This window comes from Benincasa hispida, chromosome 7 (genome assembly GCF_027475165.1).
Source record: "Benincasa hispida cultivar pf3 chromosome 7, pf3_genome.v1.1, whole genome shotgun sequence".
Lineage (NCBI taxonomy): Eukaryota > Viridiplantae > Streptophyta > Magnoliopsida > Cucurbitales > Cucurbitaceae > Benincasa > Benincasa hispida.
In genome coordinates, this window is record NC_143484.1 from 31,119,344 (window position 1) to 31,138,507 (window position 19,164).

Here is a 19,164-nt window from a genome sequence, read left to right on the forward strand (position 1 = left end):
GGGGAAGAAGTGAATTCCTTCTTGTGTAGTTGAGTTCCCAACTCCCAAATCAGACGTATCCCCAAAATGGTAGGTTTGAATTGGCGACTTGGCCACTCACACCCATACAAATCAAAGGACCGCCCTTAATAGCAGAAGTTCCCAACTCACTCAGGATTGAGGTAATGTTACCTATGGTCATCCTAGTGAAGTGAAGTCTCTGTCATGAACGGTGTTATATAACGAGATATTAACACTTCGTGGTCAGGTCTTATAAAAATTCTTTGTATAGGACGCCCCCGCTCGTATGTCCCCAACACGAATGATCAGGATCAGATCATCTGTGGCAAGTCACAACACTTGTGACCATTCCACAAAGCAGGCCATGTCTGTAGGATTACCAGGATAAGGTTTCCCTCCTATATCCATATACTACAAACCATTTTGGTTATCACTCAAGACATGATCCACTTGTATGTCACCACATACATGCTTAAGTCACATACAGATAACCAGGGATTTGATGTTTATTGGTTTGTGGTAAAGAAACTAAACCAAGTAAATAAGCAAAACAACAAGATGTGAAGTAAATATTATATATTAACAATCACAAGTGTTCGAATATACTGTTTACAAACTACAGGATACGAGATTTTAGGGCATCAACCCCAACACTTGCTTCCATAAGAGTCGGTCCTCTCTCTGTTCTCAACGCTTGCCGACACTCTTCCGAGCTAACCAGGATGATCTTTCGGCGTTTTCTCTCTTCACTCACCTTCGCCTTCTAAGTATGTAAAATTACAGACTACGCTATCTATGTATATGGCGAAGAAGAACTCTAAATTCTAAATATCGAGGCTCCTTTAACGAAGGTGACCTTCGGTATTTATAGAGCTTCAGGGTGAAGAGCTTTTTCTCTTAAATTATTGCACTGATAGGATGTCATTAATTCTCTGTCTGATGCGTCGATTAGTTGTCATCGAAAAGTTGAGTGTATTTGCTACAGTGTGTCGTTAACGGCTTTCAACTTAATTCCGATTCGATCGTCATCAGGTTTTTGTCCCGTCGTGATTTATTTAGCTTCCACCTTGATACGCCATCTCTATGCGGCCACCTTCTTGAGCAGATCTTCGCGAACGCATACGATCGCATAGCTTTACGGTCGCAATCTTCTAATGTGCTCAAACGCTGAATTCCTTATATTGCAATTTTGCCTTGCGCCAAAGCATTTTCCTGCACAAAATACGTAAATTAGTTGTTTTAATACGATGGACGTATGCGATCGCAATGTTCTCAACTTAATGCTTTTGGACACGTTCTTACATATTTTTACGATCGCAATCCTTCATTGTTTTATATCTTTATGTTGTTATAACGTGTATTTCTGCCCGTTATCACTTGTACTCAACATTTCGCTTTTACTGCTCTTGCTCATGCATACCCAACGCAGGAGAAACTCTTGGCAACGCCTCTTGCCAATACTTCAACAAATGTATCATATACAATAAAACCATTAATCAAATCGAATTTCAAAGGCCATAGACACATAAAAAGGCCCAAATCTAGGAGTAGAGAGACATATTGAAGTGAAACTGCAACTAGCTTTCATTGAAACATTTACACAAATAGTTGAGAGGCGTAACATAAGAACAAAAATTGCTGTGAGTTTAAAAGAGGAAAGAGAAGAAGAGCATACTGATCTGGACGAACAGTGAATGGCGAACTTCAGATCGAACGATGCACGGTGGCACACGCCACGTGGGAATATGAACTTCAGATTTGGAGACACATAATTAGCGTATCAAGTTTAGGTGCTTATCTACCAAACCGAAAGTATAAGACACAGAAAAATAACTGAAGAGGGAGCAGCAGACCGAGCTGTGGTGCTTCAACAAAACGAGCTTCACCCAGGATCAGATCCATGTTGACTGTGGCATTTCGACAGAATGAGCAGCAGATCCAGACGACTAGGTGTGGTGGTGCGAGTTGCACGACGAATAGACCTGCATGGAAGCCAAATCTACACCACGACAGACTCTTCACCCATGACCGACGAATGAATGGCAAGGGTTTGGAAGAGAGAAGTGAGAAAGAAGAGGATCTGAAGAGGGAAGTGTGTGAGAATGAGAGGAAAAAGAAAATAGGAGGAGAGTGAAGAGGGAAAAATGAAAAAAAAGGGGGGGGGGGGGGGAAATAGAAAATAGAGGGAGAGTGAAGAGGGAAAAATTAAGCGGGTCTTTAATGTCGGTTTAAAACCGACATTAAAGTTACCCCTACAATGTTGGTTTAAAACCGACATTATACATCCGATTTCACTTTTTTCAACCGATATTAAAGCCCAAAATTCTTGTAGTGAGAGCTAAATAAAACTATGCTTCATACCTAGAGAATCTATAGATCATAAAAACTTACATTAAAAAACATCATTTTAAAATAGTTGGATTATAATAGATTATAAAAAAATATATATTTAAGTAACAAAAAATAGCACAATTAAAGAAAAAATAGCATGGATATATTGTCGATACTCAACCTTAAAAACCAAGGAAAATCATATTGAGGGAACAATGCAAGAATGAATTGTGTCTTCAAGGTGCGCTCTTCAGGCTCACCATTATGTCTTGTTCAAACTCCTCTTCAGAATGCTCTACTTCATATGTGCCTTCTACACGGATTTATCTTTCAAAAGCTCTTCATTCTCTGGCTTCTCTTCTTCATTTCTTTTCCTCCCTACCAAACTCTGCTAAGTATAATAAAGAATATCGATTCCAGGAGGATTGGGTCATACAAAGAAAGAAAAAATCAAGAACGAACAAAAAACAAAAAAACCCTTCAAAAGAGAAAATAGTTGGTTCCCTAGTAATGACGCTAATTTGGTCGGAGCAGATTTCATCGCCCAAATTCAGACCAAATAATTTAATCGTATCCCCTCAAAACTAATATAGTAGTGGTAGCACGAATCGAACTCAGGGAGCCCTCGAATTTCTCAATTAAATAGTTTCCAGTCTAAGGGTAACCAAAAGAGGGGTTTTGTGAAATTGTTTTGTTGAAAATAAATTTAAATGCATAAAATAAGACAAGGTGTTGAAATTAAATTTGAGAAAGCCTAAGTTGGGTTGTTTCGGAATTCTCTTATTCAATGTATTTGATCATAAAATTTTCATTACTAGAGTCAAGTAATTTTTTATAACTAACCAAATTAATTGAAACAACAAGCTAATTCGACCTAATTAAATAATTAGCCCAATTCAAATGAATGAACAACATGCAAATTTAAGTTGGCCTAATTGCATTAATTGCATTAAGATCTAGGGCAAAGTTAAGTTGAACATCTAACAAAAACAACCTTAATTAAACATTCATGGATTCAATTCTAAGTTAGTTAGAACAATACTCATCCAAATTGATTCGCAAGCTAACTTAACCTATTGCTTCTAGATGATTAACACGAGATTATATGTCACATATCAAATGTCAATAAAAAACAATAATTATAAAATTCCCAAGCATCAAATAATATAATCATAATCAATCAAGAACATAACTGAATCTGACAATTACGATAAACTAGTTCGAAAACTCACAAAATACCTCGAAATAGGTAGAAAAATCCAAATCCAAGCTAGAAACGATTACCTTAGTCCATAATATTTATTATAAACACCAGGGGATTGTTTTGATCCATCCTCAAACCAATAACAGAAGAAAAGTGGAGAAAAACAATGCAGAAGTTGGCTAGAAACATATCTCCCTCGTCTCTCTTAACCTAATTCGGTAAAAGAAGTATTTATAACATTATCGCATTCTCGCAACATTGAACTAAGCGCTGCGACCTCTTATCACAACATAACGATTTGAGATTAATTGGCTAAACTCTTTATACCAAATTTAATCAATGTTCGTTAACTACCGAGACACACCACTATTGTATAATAGTTACACTCTCCTCACTTTAGGTATATTTTTGTCTATTTTAACCATGATCAATAAGTCGATCCTTCACAGGTCGTTCGTATTTACAGTTAGGCCAAAATTATCGTTTTAACCCCTATAAATACATCTTGCTTCTTAAGCTCACACTGATCCTCTATCGAACAATTTGGTTTATAGTCCAACATATAAACTATGTCCCTTTCGATCATGAGAGGGCGGGGTCCCATTGTTCAAGACCAGGAATCTGTGCTTAAGAGAACAACCTATCTGCTAACCATAAGTTGGGTAGGAGTGAATTCTATCTTGTAGAACTATGTCCCCAGCAATTTAACCAGTCTTATCCCCAAAATGGGAGGCTTATTGAGCGTGTTGTTGGACTACTCTCACCTATGCAGATCAAAGGATAATCCCGAATAAACAGGAGTTCATAGTTAGCTCAGGATTAAGATCGAGTTACCCTAGGTCAGTGAGTTTGAAATAGTTAGTTTTAACAATAGACAGTCGTTATAAAGAAAAATGATTATTTCGAGGTCCGGTCTTATGCAAACTCATTGCATAGGATGTCCCCATTCACATGTCTACTCCACATGAATGATTTTAGGATCACATCATTTGTATCAGTATACAAAATGGACTGCATCCAATAGTATCATCAGGATGAGATATCCAATCTGATTCATATACTTATAGACCATTTTGGCTATATACTAAAACTTGATTATCTTTTATGTCGCCACATAAAGTTAAAGTATTCATATTTATAGCCATGGATTCGTTAACTAGATTTCAATAACAGAATGCAGTATTTAAAATAATTTATTGAATAAAATACTCAATAATACTTTATTGAAAAATAGAATATGTTAACAATATGACAAACTGCGAGTTTTAGGGCATTCTCAGCAATCTCCTACTTGGACTAATACTTAGTGAGAAAAAACATACAAACATAATGTTTTATAATGTTGAGAAAAATAGAGAGAAAATACAATAAACTAGGGCATTAATATACCCTTGATATTTTCCGACTTGCCCTAGATTATGATGCTCGTAGTCCTAGTTGGACCATGTAGCCCTCGAACACTTTAGCTGAGAGAGCCTTCGTAAATGGATCAGAAAGGTTATCTTCTGAGGCTATCTTCTGACTATCCGTCTCCTTGGTGTACTATCTCCCTGATAAGATGGTACTTTCTTTCGATGTGTTTTCCACATTTGTGACTTCTTGATTCCTTGGAATTGGCAACTGCACCGCTGTTGTCGCAATATAAAGTAATGGGCAGATGCATATTTGGAACTACTTCCACATCTGTCAGGAACTTGTGCAGCCACATTGCTTCTTTAGCTGCTTCACATGCAGCTACAGTTTTGTTAACTATTTTCTTATATACACAAGGTTTGTCAACATTCTGTTCAAAGCCATAAAACTTGATCACAGTGTCAAATCTTATATTCTAAGATCTAGAAGCTTGTTTTAACCTATAAATGGATCTTTTAAGCTTATAAACCTTTTGTTTTTTACCCTGTTCAATGAATTCTTCTGGTTGAGACATGTAAATACTTTCATCAAGATAGCCATTCAAGAAGGCTATCTTGACATCCATTTTCCATATTTCATAGTCATAATATGCAGCAATGGATAAAAGTATTCTTATTGATTTAATCATGGCAAAGGAGAGAAGGTTTCTTCAAATCCACCCCCTCTCTTTGGGTAAAACCTTTTGTTACGAGTATGGCTTTATAGTTTTGCACCTTACCAGTTTGGTCTCGCTTTCTCTTGTAGATCCATTTACAACCTATAGGTTTAACCCCATGTAGTTGATCTACAAGTTCCCAGACAGAATTGAAGTACATTGACTCCATTTCCACGTTCATGGCTTTTATTCATTATTCCCTATCGACATCATCCATTTCTTGTTTAAAGGTCAATGGATCCTCTAGGCCATCATCAGGTATGATGTCCCGAGTTTCTGTTAAACCTATGTAGCGTTCAGGCTGATGAAAAACCCTCCCACTACGTCGAGGCATTCTCAACTCTTGATATGGACGTGATGGGGCAACAATTATTGTTGATAGACTAGCTTGATTAGCAAATTTTGTTGATTTGTCAGTAATATCTTTGGTCATTTCATTCAATACTAGTTTATTGCCGGGTTGATGATTTCTAATATGATCTTCTTCCAAGAATGTACCATTTGTCAATACAAATACTTTATCTTCTTGGGGATCATAGAATAATCAAACTTTTGTTTCTTTAGGGATCCTACAAATAGGTTTATTTTTTAACATCGTTCTAATTTCTTAGGGTCTTGCACCAACACGTATATCAGGCATCCCCAGTTCTGAAGTGACGTAAACTACTTTTACGTCCCATCATAACTCATGTGGTGTTTCTGAAACACTTTGTTTAAGGAACCATGTTCAGAATATATACAATAGTCTGTATAGTATACCCCCAAAAGAACTGAGGTAACTAAGCATAACTCATCATCGAACGAACCATGTCTAACAAGGTTCGATTTCTCATTTGTTGTGGTGTTCCAGGTGCTATGAGTTGGGATCGAATTCCATGATCTACTAAATAGTTATGGAATTTAAATCCATATGCTCACCACCTCGATTTGATCGAAGTGTTTTAATTCTTTTTCCTAATAAGTTTTCAACTTCTATCTTAAATTCTCTAAACTTTTTTAGAGTTGCAGACTTGTGACTCATTAAGTAAATATAGTCATATCTTGAATAGTCATCAACAAAATTGACGAAATATTCATATCCTCCCCGAACTTTAACATTTATCAGACCACAAAGGTCTGAATGTATAAGTTCTAGAGGTTCTTTTGCACGAAGACCTTTTCCAATAAAATATCTTTTAATCATTTTTTTTGTTGGGTTGCATGTCCTAAAACTTACAGATTTTCATGTTAAAATATTCTATTATCAATAAAGATGTTATTGACGTTTATTCAATAAAACTGTTATTGAATATGTGAATTGTACTTGTAAAGTCTAAATCCAACAAACTAAAGATTCATGGATATTATATGAATACATGAACTATATGTGGAGACATAAGAGTGGATCAAGTTCAGTAAATAGTCAAAATGGTCTATAGCATACGAATACATACGAATAAGGCTAGGTACCTTATTCTGGTAACACTATCGGATGCGGTCTACTCTGTAGTTGTTACAATTTGTTGTAAAGTGCTACAAACGAAGTGATCCTAATTCGTTCATGTATTGACATAAGGAGCGGAGGCGTCCTATGTAATCAGTTTGTATAAGATCGAACCAAGAATTAAGTCACTCTTACTTCATAACGTTGTTTACTGTTTAAGACTAACTATTTCAAAGCGATGACCTAGGTAACTTGACCTTAATCCTGAGCTAACTATGAACTCCTATTTATTCAAAATTATCCTTAAAATTGCATGGGTGAGGCTTGACTCAACAGCGTCGGTTTAATAAGCCTCCCATTTCAGGGTAAGATCAGGTAGATAACTGGGGACATAGAGTGCAAAACGAAATTCACTCCTACCCGCTTTTAGGGATAGTAGAGAGGTTGTTCTCTTAAGTGCTGACACCGAGTATTGAACAAGGGGCCCCACCCTCTCATGGCCCGAGAGGGACTCAGTTTAGTGATTGGATCACAAACCAATTGTTCATTAGAGAATCAGTGGGACTTAAGGAGCAAGATGTAATCTCAGGGGTAAAATAGCTTTTAACCCAACCGTTATTACGAACAACCTATGAAGGGTTGACTTACTTATCATGGTTATATCAAATGGACACATTTTATATCTACAGTACGGGGAGTGCAACTACAAGCTATAGTGGACAATTCTATTAGTTAACAAATGTTAATTAACTAGGTTAAAGAGTTTGACCGATTAGTCTCGGATCGTTGGAGCCCATGATCTGCAGGTCCATCGATTCTCCTTGCTAGCTCACTACAGACAAAATTGAAGAACTAAGTGAAGAATTTGAAATATTCAAATTCGGGCATTAGGAAAAATTGTATTTTATACGAGATATAATTTACAATTAAATAATTAATTTATTAATTATTTTTAGAGTATTCTTGAAAATTAGCATGAAAGTGTTTTTTAAACTTGATTAATATGATTAATCAAAGTTAGGTGTCAAAAATAATTTAATATGTGATATTAAAATTATTTTAAATAATTTCTAAATTATGAATATATTGTTTCATAAAAGATTGATTTATTGATTTTTTAAATTAGTTAATAGAAAAACCCAATTATTGGATTTTTCCACTAACTAAGTAAACTTTGAAGTAGCACTTCCCAAGCTTGATACCTAAAGATTACATGCTAGTAGATTTTGAGGTGGAAGACATGCAAAATAGGATTTTGCATGAAATTTGTCTTTAAATAGTTTGGTTTTTCAAATGTAAAAAGACTAATGCGTCTTTGATTTTTCACTTGACTCTTCCACCAAAATCTTTGTACTCTCCACTTTTCTAGAGTGAAATTCCCTTGTCTTCACTAACAAAACGGTCCCACCATCATGTTCTTCAACCGAAGAATAGCGAGGATTTATCGTTGGTGGGATTGCGGTGGATTCTACAAAGGTTTTATTTTCCAACCCTTTATGCATGCTTATTCTTAGTTTTATGTAATAAGAATGTTATCGATCCTTGCTTCCACTATGTATACTGTTCTTTATATTTCGTCCTTTTCCTTTGAGACATGATTCACACTGTGGTAAAGAACTGTCTTCTAATTGATTTAGATGACTATTTTCTACCAATCTCTCAATCTTGTTGAGATTTATGTGACCAAGTCTAAGGTGCCAAAGATAGGCATTAGGAGAAATTTTTCGTCTTTTATTTTGAGTTTCTGCCGTTTTAAACATCTCTATATTTAAAATGGCTTTTGCTTCAATTGGTTTTAATACATATAAGTTATTTTCAAGTCTAGCAGAACAAATATGAACACCTCTTGAAAAGATAACACTTCATTGATTTCAAAAAATACTTTATGCATATTTTCTAGTAGGCAAGATATGGAGATCAAATTTCGTTTCATTTTGGGTACATAATATATATTTTTTTTAACAAAATAAAAGATTCTCCAAAATATAACTTGATGTCTCCCACTGTTTTAGCTGAAATGACTTCTCTTGTTCCTACTTTGAAAGTCATTTCATTTTCTTAGAGTTGAGTCCAAGAACTAGCTTCCCGTAGAAAGGGGTTAATGGTGCCTGAATTTAATATCCAGGTTAAGTGAGAACTTTCTACTAAACATGTTTCAATTACAAGTAAATCTGATTTACCTTGTTTTTCCTTTTTTACTCTCTTTTATGCCAGATATTTCGGGCAGCTGCATTTCCAACGTCCGTCTTCTCCACAATGAAAACATTTTCCTTTAGGAGCCTTGGTTTTCTTAGCAGCAGGTTTCTTCTTCCCTTTTCCCTTCTTCTTCATTTGGATACTTTTATCTTTAGAAGAGGAAGAGGCAGACTTCTTTTTGTCTAAAGGCTTTGTTCCTGAAGATGATCCCTTCATAAATTTTTCTGTGAAATAACGTTTGCTTCACTTTCTTTTAATTTCATCATCGATTGGTAAGTCTGGATTTCATTCAATAGAGTAGTTAGGTTGTAATTAATCTTACTCATTACAGCATTAGTTCGGAAGATCAAGAAGCCTTTTGGAAGAGACTCGAAGATCATACGTGAGCTTTTTCAATATTAAAACGGAGCATCATGTCTAGGACATGCTCCCTAACATTGGTCTCATCTTTCATGTATGAATTATAAACATATTTTATAGCCTCATGTCGTATTGAAGATGATGGTATCTCTTGTAACGATGTCATGATGTCACGAGCAGTGGGCATGGCTTCATGTTTCTTATTGAGCACATCAGATATGCACGTCAAGATGTAGGCTCTCTCCTTCTCATTAGCCCATCTATTATAAACTTCTTGAACATTTGGGTTAGTATTTGAACAGGGAAGAGGAGAACATTCCTCCATTAAAACAAACCTCAGGTCGTCAACCACTAGAATTGTGTTTATATTCGATTTCCAGTAAGAGTAACCTTCTCCATTGAATTTTTCGGAAGCAAGAAGTTGTATAATCAAGTTCGACATTGCTGAAAAATAAACAAATTCAATTAAACTTATGCATCTAAATCCAATTTTAGCAAAAATAATAAAGTACCCATATTTCTTTATTTATTTGCAATGATACTTTAGTGAGTTAAAATAGATGCTACCGAGGGGCAATTAAATACTTATTCACCGAAGTAAGACAATCTTTGATCAAATACTATATCCAAAATAACTCTTATTCCTATAGTTGTTTGGTTACCGTTTTCGGTCAAGAACTTTACTAACATTTAGTAACTCTTGTAAGTGTGACTCGCCATTTTCAGATGTTATAGAATGATATGAACATGCCTCCGAATTGGAAAACAATGTTCAAGACAGAACTATAAAACCCTATTCATTTCTGAAGCTTAGATTGTTCTGAATCCTATGTTACAACCCTTCGAAGGGATCGTTGTGGTTAACGACTAGCTAGTGCTACCTAAAAACAACAACAGGCGCAACATAGGAATCTCACGGTTCAAACTAATGGAGGAGACCGTAGGATATGTTGACACATTTTCTTCACCCAGTTACTATGAACTACTTCCCGCATTCACCTTGTTATCAACCCATGCAAACACTTTTCAAATGAAGCAGTCACGGTATAAGCGACACGAAGCCGAGCATGGATCTCACAGTGTGAACTCTTGGGGACGTGAGAGCTAAAAACGATATATCGTATATATTGTTAATCTCCCACTGAAGTGTTCTAAATGTTTGGGTATTCTTTTACTTAGGTCTAATTTTAAACAACCTAGGTCTATATGATTTATCCAAGTATAACGTTTATATTTGGATTTAAACCTACGATGTTTAGGTGTTAAACCAATTTTAAACCTCACACCACTCACGCAAGCTCATAAACCGGTTAACAATGATCAACATTTCGGTCATAATCCCCAGGTAGGAGGTGTTACGTAAACCGTCAAATTAAATACCTCCAGCCTTAGACAGGATTATGAACCGATTGAGTTTGTAACCGTATTTTATAAGATAACAACCTATTTTAACTATTAAAACAAGTTGTTAACCTAGATGAGCATGATGATAATATTTGCTATGGATTTTAATGTCTAATGTGATTTTATAACAATTTATAAAACAATAAACATGTTATCCATCCATAACATCTATCAAAAGCATTCAAAATTAACATAACACTTATATTAATTTAAAGAAACCTTAAACATGCATACTATATATTATAACTAACTTATAACATAATATTATACAAGCAACATACTTTCCTGTGGTGGATTTTATATCTAAATGGCATACTATATGCACAAACATGTTTAATTTAAATATAACATACATCACATACATAAAATACTTAAACAACACCAATATGGTTCAACTTTCGCATCCTAAACAAGCAAAACAACTAATTATTACAAAAACAACCCAAAAACAGCATCAAAAGAGGTCTGAACCACTCTATCTGACTCGAATCAGACTCGAACTGCCCGAACTAGCCTCCAAATGCTCCAATTGAGGCTGAACCGGACCAGATGTTGTTGAACCAAATTGGATGAAGACCGAACCGGTCAAATCAGACGTCCTCCTGCGAACCGAATCACGAATGTGTGCCTTTCTGACTAGGATGAACAACATTGCAACGCTCCATCCCAGTGTTGCAACGTCTCGGGCTGAATATGACAGCGTTGCAATGCTCTCCTCGCAGCGTCATGATGCTGCAAAGCAGAAGCTTATTTCCAGGTTTCTGCAACACAACCATGCTTACTTCGATCTTCAATTACAGTCTAATTTCAACTCTAATGACTCCAATAAAATTACAGACACTAGAGCACACATATAAGCTCACCAAAAAAGAGCCAATTATCAATTAAACTTCATAATTAAAGAGAAATCTAATGCCAAAATTGAATTTTCACCATATCAGTCAACCAAACATGCAATTATAGAATTTCACCCACCAAACTCAAATTAACGTTAATTGAGTGCTTCAATCATGCACTGATACCAATTGATAGAGTAAACTAACATGCAACGAAATAAATCAGGATCAATAAGCATTCTAATTACACTTAATTTGAGTTTAAAAACATGCATTGAAACAAATTTTCAGAGAAAGGGTTTCAAGGATTACAACCTTTGATGAATATCTTCAAACACAGCTTTACTCCACGAATTGAGACTTCAAATTTGCAATGGACCACCACAGATTCCTTCCATACTATTCTCAAGCTTGGAATGTGTGGTGGAAACACTGAATTGAGGCCAATAGAGTTTAGATGGATGAGGGTTTGGAGAGGAAAAGTTTCTGCAAAATTTCAACAACCAATTCACTTGCATGGATGGAAAATTCAAGTTCAGTACTTTTGTTTATAGATGAAGACCATACAATTTAGTTTGTAAGGCTGATGCTAGAGATGTCCAATTTTCCCACGGGGACGAGCTCCGCCACGAACGGGGTGGAGATTCCCCAATTAGGTGGGGAATAGGGGAGGGAGTGGGGAAAAAATTCCCCGTGAGCTAACGGGGACGGGGATGGGGAATGCATTCCCCGTCCTCACCTCCGCCCCCGTCCCCACCCCATTCCCCGTCCCACCCCGATTAGCTTCTACATATTTATTTAGTATAGTTTCTAATGTTATGTTATTAATATTATTATATATTAAATTTAAATTTCAAATTTGATTTTTTATTGCGAAAGATAATGAATATGTTTAAATTGAATATTTAAATTTAGATTATATATGTGAATAATTTTATTTATATTTATTTTTTTTACTAAAAAAATTTAATTAGCTTTTTTAGACCAAAATTTGAATAATTTATCTTTAAATTTTAATTGTCATGTAAAACTAGCTATAATAACCATTTTAGTAATAAAGTTAATTATTTGACTATAATTTGCTCATATTAGTGATTTAAATTAATTGACTTTTATACAAAAAAAAGAGTAACAGGAAAAATTTTTCCTTTCCCCGTTGGAAACCCGATCCCCGCAAATTCATCACAGGAAATCCCCGCCCCGATCCATTGGGGAATTTCACGGGGATGGGGAATGAAATGGGGAGAAAGGATGGGGATGGGGAATGGCATCCGCGACTCCGCCCCACCCTATGGACATCTCTAGCTGATGCCACTTCAATTTCCATTGTATTTGAAGTGGCATGAGGTGGAATTTGAGTGAGATTTTTCCACTTTCTCTTCTCTTTTCTTTTTTTTTTTTAAATTTATTTAAATCCAATTTAATTTTATAAAATCTGATTAATTCTAAAACTTAATTTTGATTTTTCAATAATCAAAATCTAAATTAAGTTTTATTAATATTGAATTTTCAAAAAATTTCAATTAATCAAATTGCCAATTTTGGATACCAATTTCAAAATTGAATTAAATTGGATAATTAATTAAAAAATTTAATATCAAATATTAAATATTATATTTTACCTCATCAAATATTTAAATCATTATTTAAATATTTTTGAACTCTCCAATTTCGTTAATTATATCTAATATAATTAACCAAACCCTAAATTGAATTCATATTCAAAACTCTGATTTCGGTTTGAACATTTCAAATCTGCTCAATTCACTAAGCCAAAATCATTTTACGAGCTAGTAGAGGGACCTTATAAACCTACAGATCATGAGCTCCAACGATTTGAGATTAATTGGCTAATCTCTTTAGATCGAATTTAATCAATGTTCATTAACTACCGAGACACACTACTATAGCACAATGTTGCACTCTTCTCACTGTAGATATATTTTTGTTCATTTTAACCATGATCAGTAAGTCGATCCTTCACAGGTCGTTCATATTTACAACTAGGTCAAAATTACCGTTTTACCCCTATAAATACATCTTGCTCCTTAAGCTCACACTGATCCTCTATCAAACATTTTGGTTTATAGTCCAACATATAAACCATGTCCCTCTCGACCATGAGAGGGCGGGACTCCATTGTTCAAGACTAGGAATTTGTGCTTAAGAGAATAACCTATCTGCTAACCCTAAGTCGGGTAGGAGTGAATTCCATCTTGTAAAACTATGTCCCCAAAAATCTATCTAGTCTTATCCCAAAATGGGAGGCTTATTGAGCATGCTGTTGGACTACTCTCACCTATGCAGATCGAAGGATAATCCTGAAAACAGAAGTTCATAGTTAGCTCAGGATTAAAATCGAGTTACCCTAGGTCAGTGAGTTTGAAATAGTCAGTTTTGACAGTAAACGATTGTTATAAAGAAAAATGACTATTTCGAGGTCCGCTCTTATGCAAACTCATTGCGTAGGATGTCCCCAATCACATGTCTCCACATGAATGATTTTGGGATCACATCATTTGTATCAGTATACAAAATAGACCGTATCCAATAGTGTCACTAGGATGAGGTATCCAATCTCATCCATATACTTATAGACCATTTTGGCTATATACTAAAACTTGATCCTCTTTTATGTTGCCACATAAAATTAATGTATTCACATTTATAGCCATGGATTCGTTTATTGGATTTTTATAACAGAATGCAGTATTAAAAACAATTTATTGAATAAAATACTCACTAATACTTTTATTGAAAAAGAAAATATGTTAACATTATTTACAAACTGCGAGTTTTAGGACATTTCCAATATAATTTATGCACTACTTAGGAGAATATTAATGAATCTTTCTCAACCCTATTCATTTATTCGTGTTTCATCCGTTTTCGTCGCACATTGCTTAATATTTTATTGCAATTTTCATCGTATCCATTTCATCCATCCCATCGCTTAGATTAAATAAAGTAGTTAGATATACACACTTTCATTGCTTACTTTATAACCAAAACTCTGCGTCAAGATCAACCAAAACTTTACTGCACATTTTATTGCATGCCCTTGAGTTCGACACTCGGATCACACTAAGGCTTACTATATGTTGAAAAATATAATATTTGCCCTAGGGGTATTTTTGTCTTTTCATGTATACCCCCTAGAGTTTTATCTTTTTCTATTTAAACTGTAGACTCTGGGCATTACTTTGTATCTAATTATTATAATAAAAGTTATTTGCATTGTGATTTTTTCTCCCTATACTAGGATTTTTCACATAACAAGTGTGTGTCATTTTCTCTTCTCTTTACTTTTCATCACTCTAGCTAGATATATGCTTGGATTTAACTAGAGAAAGCATTGTGTCCTGATTAAGAGATATTCATATTGAAGAAGCAGGACATAAGGCATTTCATGCATCAATCTAGAATGACAACAATAATTGTACCAACTTTTATAAGTGCATCAATTTACACCCTCATTCTATTACATTTCGCTAAAAAAATATCATGTCAAACTTAGAATTGTATCAATTAAATTATTCAATTTAATTAATACAATTATTAGTTCAATATTTTAATTGATAGAGATTTTGTACGGAAGACCAAATCTCAGCAACATTAATGCAGAATGACCCAATCCCTAAAAACTAATGAAAACTAACATTTTGCTTACGTCATAGATCACTCCACCATCGTCTAGAATGCATTATCGTGTTAGAGATGTATCACTTCTTGCGAAATAATTGGAGCCCTAACATAATTTTCAATTTTAATCACCAATTAGTCGACAATTAATTAAAAGTATTTATTGATTGAAATGAATATCGTATTTGAGCTCCTATTATTTCGCAATAGGGGGACATCTTAATGCAATACTACATTGCAACAGTCAACAGAAGGTTAGTTTTCATTCGTATTTTATAATTGGGTAATTGCATATTAATACAACTAGGGGTATAAATTAATATATAAAATTGGTAAAAACCAACTTTTAGTCCCTAAATTTTTATAAAAGTAACAATTTAGTCCCTAAACTTTGATTTGTAATGATTTAGTCCTTAAACTTTCAATTTTGTTGACATTTTAGTCTTTGAATTTTACCATGTAACAATATAGTCTTTGTACTTTAAAATTTGTAACGATTTAGTCCCTACTGTAGAAATTAGTATTAATATTTAATGAGATTTTTTGCATAAATAAACTGATAAACTAATTAGAGACTCAAGATTTTTATATCATACATGTTGGGGTTGATGCCCTAAATCTCGTAAGGTCCTATAGTTTGTAATTATATTGTACAAACATTTTATTTATTTATGAAATTTGTGATATTTTATTTTATTTTGAGTTGCATTAACCACAAACCAATAAACTAAGTTCCAAGGTTATCTTGTAGTTTAAACATGTATGTAGAGACATATGGGTAGATCATGTTTAAGTGATAACCTAAATGGTCCATAGTAAATGGCTAAGGCTAAATACCTTATCATAGTGACACTACGAGTATGGCCCGCTTTGTAGATGTTACAATTGTTGTAAAGTACTACAAATGATCTGATTCTGATCATTCATGTGGAGACATGTGAGGGGGGATATTCTATATAAAGGAGTTTGTATAAGACCAGACCACGAAATGTTTAGTTTCATTATATAACGTCGTTCATAATAAAGACTTACATTTCACCAGGATGACCATAAGTGACATGACCTGAATCCTAAGTGAGTTGTGAATTCTTACCCATGAGGACGGTCCTTTGATTTGTATGGGTGAGAGTGGCCAGATCGTCGACTCAATAAACCTACCATTTTGAGGATTATTCTGATTGAGAAGTTGGGAACACAATTACACAAAAAGGAATTCACTCTTTCCCAAATATCAGGGAAAGTAGATAAATTGCTCCATTAAAGCTGATTCTGGGGCTTGAACAATGTGGCACCATACCTTCTCCTAAGCCAAGAGGGGTTTGGTCATAGTTGGACTATGATTTATTGTTCATTAGAGGGATCAGTGGTACTTAAGGAGTTAGATGTAACTGTAGGGGTAAAATGGTAATTTTGGCCCAGCTGTACTTACGAGCAATTTGTGAAGGGTCATTGTACTGTTGATTGGTTATATCCAATGGACACATAAATATATTTGTAGTGCGAAGAGTGCAGCTATCGGTCTTTAATGAAATGTTCAACAGTTAACAGATGGTGAATAATTTAATTAAAGAGTTTAATTAATTGTTCACGTACGTCCATGAGGTCTCCTCGATAGCTCAATGAAATTTAATGAGAATAAGTTTTTGGATTAATTTGAATTGTCCAAATTAATTGAGGGAATTAATTATATATGATTAATTAATTAAATTTTAATTATATATGATATAATTATTATAATATATTTGATACATTATAATATTAATGAAAGGAATAAATATTTGAATATGATTCAAATATTAATTATATGAATTGAATTCATATTTTAAAATTTAATGTAAATGTGATTTATTAAATGTCATTGGTGAGGGGAAATAAACTATAGATTAAATCGTATTTGATACAATATATAAACTATAGGTTATATGTGATTGATATAACAATATATATATATATATACACTATATGGTAACACTTTATAATATATATATAATTATTTATTAAAATAAATTAAGTTTTTTAAAATTAAATTTATTTTATATTATTATTTTTTGAAATAATCAACTCCCTCCCCTTCTTTTCTCTCCATATCAGTGTAAGTGCGGAATGGTTTTTCTTCTTCTTCCTGTGTAAAATAAATATATATATATATATATTCAATGATCTTCCTCTTCGTCTCCTATCCCCTCTCTTAATCCCTTCCCTATCAAAATCCAAAAATAGCCAAAGCACCACTAATTCTCATCAAGAGAATGTTGAGGTTGCTTTTTATGGTAGTGTCTTTTTTTTGTGTTTGTGTTTTTCATAGAGAAAAAGAAATGTGAAGATTTCATTCTTCAAGGGTAAGTCTCCTCTTCCCTTTTTTCCTCTTCTTTTTATTTAGCATGTTATATTCTGAATTAAATGCATAATATTCAAAATTAATATTCTGTGAAATTTTGGGAATTGGGACGATTTGCTTTTGTTGCGGAACCTTCACAGGGATCCTTCAATACAAAGTTTACATCATAAAATAATAAAAATCAACATCTAATTTTGATTATTTTTTGCGTTAGGGACCAAATTGCTACAAATTTAAAATTATAAAGACCAAATTGTAACCTACTAAAATTTAAGGATTAAATTGTTATAAATTTAAAAGTATAATAACTAAATCTTTACATATTGTTATTTTCGTAAAAATTTAGGGATAAAAAATATTTTTTAATATATAAAATTTTAAAACAAACTAAATAAATACCATGTCGCCGACTGGTCGCCATCGCAATGGCCCGGCCTGATAAGGGAAGGGAAATTTGTACGGATGACCCAATTTTTAGGTCCAAAATGTCAAATGACCCATTTTTAAAAAATAATGTCAATTGACCCTCTGCTGACATCATTGCCATACCAAATTACGTAAATTGCCCTTACTTCTTCGTCTTCTTACCTTTTTACTAAGAACCCACCAAAACTAAAAACTTTTCATTCAAATTTTCCGGCTAACGGCTTCGTATCGCTCATAAACTAAAAAACTCTTTAGAATCCATCATTTCGGCTTGCAAACGATTCTACTGCCACCGACAAATCGAATCTGATCGGTAAATCTTTCAATTTGTGCCTGAAAATTTCTTACACCGATCAGTAATGGGGCTTTGTAGGTCGTTCTGGGTTTAGAAATATACTGATATGATTTTTTTTGTTTATTTTTTGGTTTTCGATGTGTTCGGTGGTTGAAGATGAGTAGAAAGAGTTTATGAGCGAGATAAGTGAGAGTGAAATCAGTAGAGCGATACTAGAGAGAGCGACACCAGAGAGTGTGGGTCATTTTGAGTTTAGAAATACTGTGAACCTATGGTATTTTTGTTTGTTTTTCTAGTATTCGATGTGTTATGTGGTTGTGTAAAAAGAGAGAATGTGAGCTAGATAAGTGAGAGTTACTAGAGAGAGCGACATCGGAGAGAATGACACCAAAGAGAGTGATACCGGAGAGAGTGACATCAGAGAGAGTGATACCGGAGAGAGCGACACCGAAGAGAGCGATACTGGAGAGAGCAACACCAGAGAGAGCGACACTAGAAAGAGCGATACCGGCGAGAGCGAATCTAGCGAGAGCGAATCCAGCGAGATTTAAATAGAATGTCGTTTTACAATTTTTTTTCTTCTGAAGGAGTTTATTGATTGAATCTTTATTTCATTCAGGAGTGATTTAAGATGGCAACAC